This window comes from Otolemur garnettii, unplaced genomic scaffold (assembly GCF_000181295.1).
Source record: "Otolemur garnettii isolate 467f Iridium unplaced genomic scaffold, OtoGar3 scaffold00141, whole genome shotgun sequence".
Lineage (NCBI taxonomy): Eukaryota > Metazoa > Chordata > Mammalia > Primates > Galagidae > Otolemur > Otolemur garnettii.
In genome coordinates this window covers 3,559,233-3,565,903 of record NW_003852536.1, presented here as the reverse complement: position 1 = coordinate 3,565,903, position 6,671 = coordinate 3,559,233, and the positions used below count along the sequence as shown (strand labels likewise).

The following is a 6,671-nucleotide window of genomic DNA, read 5'->3' as shown; positions in this document are numbered from 1 at the left end:
TTTTGTTTCTATCCTTATTTTAAACATTGTTATTATTGTTAAATTTTAAGCCTTTTTAATTTTGTGAAGGCAAAAAGTGGAAACTCAATAATTGTCTGTATATGTAAAAATAAAAAAATTCAAAAAAGAAATAATTGGCTTACACAAAATGCAATCTTAGACACCTCTGTGTACATATACACACTTTTTTGTTTAAGTTTAAAAGTCTGTCATGGATAAAGCTTACCATTTTCATTCTAGTCTTAGCCCATCAAATTTCCTCTGCAGTCAGTGAATTAACTCTTCTCCGGCGTTTTGGGCATAAACATAACTGCATTAGACAGCAAAAGAAGAAGAAGGATACTTTACATTTTGTGTATCAGCATGCACAGACGGACAGGTGCTGAATGGTCGCCCACGAACCGCATATATGACAGTGATCCTGTAAGAGAATGTAGTTTCATCATTGAACCTGACATAGCTGTCTTAACGTCAGAGCACACGCCTTATTCAGATGTCCGTGGTAATGCTGGTGTAAACACATCCTCTACACTGTCAGTCATGTAAAAGTAGGACACGTACAATGTAAGGTACACACACTTGATAATGACAAAACATGACTGTCACTGGTCTATATATTCACTATACTACACTTTTTATCATCATTGTAGAGTGTACTCCTACTTATTGAAAAAAAAGTTAACTGGAAGGCGCCTATGGCTTAGTGGGCAGGGTGCTGGCCTCATATACTGAGGGTGGCGAGTTCAAACATGACCCTGGCTAAACTGCAACAAAAAAATATCCAGGTGTTGTGGCAGGCACCTGTAGTCCCAGCTACTTGGGAGGCTGAGGCAAGAGAATTGCCTAAGCCCAGGAGTTGGAGGTTGCCGTGAGCTGTGACGCCACAGCACACTACTGAGGGCAATAAAGTGAGACTCTGTCTCTAAAAAAAAAAGTTAACTGTAAAACAGCCTCAGGCAGGTCCTTCAGGAGGTGCTCCAGAAGAAGGCGTTGTTACCATAGATGACAGCAGCATGCATGTAACTGTCCCTGAAGACCTTCCAGAGGGCCCAGACATGGAGGTAGGAGACAGGGATACTGAGGATTCTAACCCAGTGTAGACCTGGGCTAATGCACGTATTTGTGTCTTAGTTTTTCACAAAAAAGTTTAAAGAGTAAAACGTAATTTAAAAATAGAAAAAGATGCAAAGAATAGGACATCAAGAAAGTATTTTTGTATAGCTGTACCACATGTTTGTGTTTAAGTTAACTATCATGGTAAGAATCAAAAAGTTAAAAAAAAAACAGTAAAAATGTATAAAGTAAAAAAGGTATGGTAAGCTAAGGTTAATTTATTATTGACGTAAAAAAATTTAATAAGTTTAGTGTAGCCTAAGTGTACAGTGTTTACAAAGTCTAGAGCAGCGCACAGTAGGTCTTCACATTTACTGACCCACCCAGAGCAACTCCCAGTCTGGCATGCTCCATTCATAGGGAGTGCCCTATGTAGGTGGACGATTTTTTATCTTTTAATACCATATTTTTTACTGTACCTCTTTTATGTTTAGGTATGTTGAGATGCACAAATATTTGCCACTTGTGTTACAACTGCCTCCAGTATTCAGGATAGGAACACGCAGGACAGGTGTGTAGCCTCAGAGCGACAGGTGTACCCTGCATGCATATAGCCTTGGGGTGAGGTAGGCTGTATCATCTAGCTTTGTGCAAGTACCCTATGATGTCTGCCCAACGAAGAAATCGCCTAACTGTGCCTTTCTCAGAACCTATTCCCATTGTTAAATGACACAGGACTGTAAGTAATTACATGAATATATGAGTATAAGTGACAGGCTCTGCCCCTGAAGCCTGGGATTTTAATCACAGTGCCAGGCTGCCTTTCTCCTGGCCCCTTATGATACCCTGGATCCCCATATTGTGTTCATTGTATGATTTATAAATAGCCCCTATTCTGGCTCTGTTTATGTCAGTGCGTGTGTATCTTTTGTTTCTACTACCATATAGAATCATGGATAAATTCGGGTAGAATAATTAAAAAAATAGGCTCGGCGCCTGTAGCTCAAGCGGCTAAGGCGCCAGCCACATACACCTGAGCTGGCGGGTTCGAATCCAGTCCGGGCCTGCCAAACAACAATGACAACTACAACCAAAAAATAGCCAGGCATTGTGGCGGGTGCCTGTGGTCCCAGTTATGTGGGAGGCTGAGGTAAGAGAATCGCTTAAGCCCAGGAGTTGGAGGTTGCTGTGAGTTGTGATGCCATGGCACTCTACCAGGGGTGACAGTTTGAGGCTCTGTCTCAAAAAATAAATAAATAAAATAAAAATAGATAACTCTCTTAAAAATGGATATTTGGTAGACACGCCTTTCTTTGTCATGTTTCCTGTATGTGGACTCTATGATTCAGGCACATATATATATATATATACATATATACATATATACATATATCAGATTCCCGCCTGTTTCCTATGACATCAATGACAACGCCACACACACACACACACACACACACAAATGTAATATATATATTTTTGAGACAGAGTCACACTCTGTTGCCCAGGCTAAGGTGCAATGGTGTCATAGCTCACAGCAACCTCAAACTCCTAGGTTCAAGCGTTCCTCCTGCCACAGCCTCCCGAGCAGCTGGGACTAGAGATGCACATCACCACATTTGGCTATTTATTTGCCCATGTCTCTAGTAAAACAGAATAAGGAATATTTTATTCCAGGGATTTGGGGTTTGGGAGGATCCTCGGGGATTAAGTATTGGGAGCCCCCCAAAAGTAATTTCTAGGCCTCATTAAGTACCTATCATACAATGCCTCAATGCTTTACAAAGGACTATCCCTTAATTTCCCACTAACCCTATAATGAAAGTACATGCTATTATTCTCATCCTTGTTTGTATAGAATTGGAAACTAAGGCACGAGTAGCTAGCTAGGGGTAGCTTGATGCTCAGGGGATTTTAATCACAGAGCTATGCTGCCTTCCTCCTGGACCCTTATGATAACCGGGATCCCCATAGAGCTGACTGTGAACCAGGCACACTGGTGGAGCACTGCCTCGCACAGCACACTCTGCTCAAAGACAACCCCTCCCTGGGAGAGCCTTCAGTCTCACTAGGAAAATAACATAATGGTATAAAATGAGACTTGAATACCGAACACCCTGTCTCCAAGAACCTGCTGATCTCCAGGCTGAAGTGGCCTCATGACTGCAGAAGTAAGGATAGGGGGTTCACCTCTGTGGCTGCTGACATAGTTTTGTGGATCGCCTTGCCTTGCTGGGGCAGACATGCCAGTTTGAGGCAAAGGTTTTACTTGAGGCGAATTGTGCCGTGCCATGAATTAACCAACAACCATTTTCCCCCGAGCACAACCCCCCCCCATCCCCCAGTCATTTATTTGCAATCACGTTCGCATATTCTGGGCACTGAAAGTTGGTTCAGTTAACAAGGAAGAAGGAAGCTGATAAAGATATTGTTAATGGATCTCTTTGTGCATAAAAAGAACTCCCATCTTCCCTCCCACAAGCTGTCCTGAATTCCCCTTTTCCTTCTCAAAGTTTTACTTTTTCTCGGAATGTCTGTGTGTGCCATATGACAGTGATTTTCGGTGGTAATTGCCTTATTCTTCAATAAGAACCTTTACAATAGCAAACTCCTACAATACTTATGTGTAAATTAGGGCTGTTCCAAGGCAAAAATTGAAACTTACACGTCGTCCTTTCTGACAAAGTCAAAAAATGCCCCTGGAATGTGGGTCGAATTTTGGTCTCGTGCCAAAAAATAAAAGCATAAAAATATCATTAATTCTTTTTTTTTTTTTTTTTTGCAGGCAGAGTTACATACGTTGGGTTTACCATATAGGATCTCAGAGCGGACAGATCAGTAATTCATTTCAACATAGCCAGCTTAACCAAGAAAAAGGATGTTTCATTCTGCTTTGTACAAGTCGGGTGGAATTCTATGTATATGCAATTTTAAAATTAAAGTGCCCTCGGGCTTAAAACGATGCTGGGAAGTGGGCTGCTTATGGAGGGTAGAGGATGGCTGAGTCCCCCGGCAGCAGGGCCGGGAGGAGGAAAAAGCAACACACCTCTTATCTGAGGGGCCCCCAAAGAAACGATCCTGGTAGCAGTAGCTTTATTTTGCTCCCTTGCAATAGCAACAACAAAATGATGCCACAGACGAAAACTGTCATGTTCCACCCACTCCATCTGTCCTGTGCTGTGCACCCACAGCTCCCCTCATTCTACAAATTAATCTTTCACACATTTTTTAACAAAAAAAAGTGTTAATGTTATAAAAGAAAAAAAAAAACCCAAGGAAAACAGAAAAGGCTGTGTAGAAAATAAATTAAATTTAAATTTGATGGCAGTTATGACTTTTTTTATTGACTATAAGAGCAAACAGTCACATCAAATTGGTGCCACTGGCATATAATTAAAATTACAGGGCGCCCTTAATGATCTCTGACAATGATCGCGTGTGCTTTTTTTTTTTTTTTAAATATAGCACGCACATTTTGTCCAATTTGGGCTCTTTTTTCCTGTTGCTTTTGTCCTCTTTCTGAGTGGATATTATTCATGAACTGAGTCTTTATTATCTATTTGGCCATCTGCATAGCATTGGCCATAGTCCCCTGTATTGTAATTGTGAGTGAAAATAAGGACTATTGGAGATTGCAACACTAAAAATAAAAAATAATAATAATATGCTTTAAGAACTCAAAAGGAAAAAGCGTAAAGGAAAACAGTTGGGATGGAGGTAAGGTCTGGAGGCACGTGGCTTGGAGGTAGGGGGAAAAAAAAACCCATAAATCATTCCATTCTCTCATTTAAGATAATAGATTTCTGGCTATTCACTCTGACCAAACTAACATGTACTTGCTTTGATAAGATAACAGGCAGTACTGAAAGTGATGCTTCTTTGTGCTAGAATGTCTTTGAAAGAAAAAACAAAATCTTTGTTCACTGACTCAATTCTCTCTTGCTTCAGAAGTGCACACATCTCTCTGTGGAGCGGCTGCATAGCACAGTAGCCCAGTATCCCTTGGCCATCAAGATTTCAGATAATTGCATTTTCATGTTTACTAAGGATTTGTTCCCTTGTTTCTAGTTTAGTGAACGGATATGTTTTTAAAAGTTAAACTATTAAGATACAGTTCCAATTAAAAAATTATATATTGGGGCAAGATGAACAAACTGAAGGGTTGTATAATTGTTTTATTTCTAAAACTTTGCCTAATTTTATTTGGTGATCTCCATCCATTTTTCTTTCTCCCCCTCCCCCTTTTGATCTTCTCTTTCTATCTGAAATTCTCATAATCAAGGTAAACTTACCATTTGTTTTTTTTTCTTTCTACTTGTCAGGTCTTCCCTAGACAAGGCAAGGCCATTTGGAAGGCCATCAAAACCAGCTGATTGAACGACTGAAAGATAAATATGGATTAGCAAAGAAACATCTTCCTGAATAGAGTAAATTTATAGGCTATCAGAGATTTATGGCAATATCATTTTTGTTTCAAATAAAAACACATAATAGTTTATTTATTTTTTAATGTTTCTTGATTTTGTTTTTTGCTTATAGTTGATTCCTATTAAACTTGAGGAATATGCAATTAAAGCAATGCTTTCTCTCTCTCTCTCTCTCACATACACACACACACAACTGCTTGGGCTTACTACCAAAGCAGGATGAATTCTGTCAATTATCTCATTATTTAGAAAATGAGTTATTTACTTGCATTTGATAGTGGTCTAAAATAACTTTCTCTTTGTGTTTGCTTTTCCCTCTAAATTGGTTCATGTATGTATATAGTAACAACCTAAATGGCATAAAATTTTCAAATTTGGAAAGTTCAAGTAGAACACTTTAATATCCACATTGATTTACCTAAAAATAATGAAGAAGTTCTGAAACCCAGAGAGATAACCCAGTTTTTAAAAGAGCCACTTGTGTCTTTGCTCATGGTAGGTAAAATTTAGGCCATAAGTTTTTATTTATTTTCATACCTATGTAACTTGGTGGCGAGGGTACTTAGTCATTTTAAAAAAGTGACTAAAAGTTAATATATTATTTTTATATTAATACTAGTTTAAGTACAAATAATTACAATAGCCCCCCACCAATTTTAAATATTTCTATATGACATTAATGTTAATTTTGACTAACAAACATAAGTTTATAGGTTAATGTTATATGTTTCTTCCATGAGATCTATGGAAAATAAAAATATGCTATTTGGGGTAGCACCTGTGGCTCAAGGAACAGGACGCCAGCCCCACATACCAGAGGTGGCAGGTTCAAACCCAGCCCCAGCCAAAAATGGCAAAAATAAATAAATAAATAAAATAAAAAATAAATTTTTTTAAAAAATATGCTATTCTATATACCCATTTAAAGCCATATAGTTCCATTTCCACTAGATCAGTGTGATAATCATTGATATTTTAAAATCTTATCCAGATGTGTTTTTAATAGTAATGATTAATGGTAATGATTTCTCTTTAGCAAACTGTATCTCAGGTCTGAGTCTATAAAAACAAAAAGTTAATTGTTCCCCCCACATAGTAACATGCTTGGTCTTAAGAATTCACAATTGAGGGCAGCGCCTGTGGCTCAAAGAAATAGGGTGCCTGCCCTATACACTGGAGGTGGCAGGTTCAAAA

At 38.7% G+C, this 6,671-nt stretch overlaps 1 long non-coding RNA gene across 1 annotated transcript in view; it reads right to left on the bottom strand.

The window, feature by feature from the left end:
* Positions 1 to 232: 232 nt before the first annotated feature.
* The window catches only part of LOC111728131, a 7,921-nt gene continuing 1,482 nt past the window's right edge, over positions 233 to 6,671 (bottom strand). Inside the window, exons 2-3 of the long non-coding RNA XR_002775519.1 lie at positions 5,343 to 5,431; positions 233 to 421 (exon numbers count right to left, since the gene is read on the bottom strand). This is a non-coding gene — a long non-coding RNA (uncharacterized LOC111728131). The remainder of the gene's footprint in view (positions 422 to 5,342; positions 5,432 to 6,671) is intronic.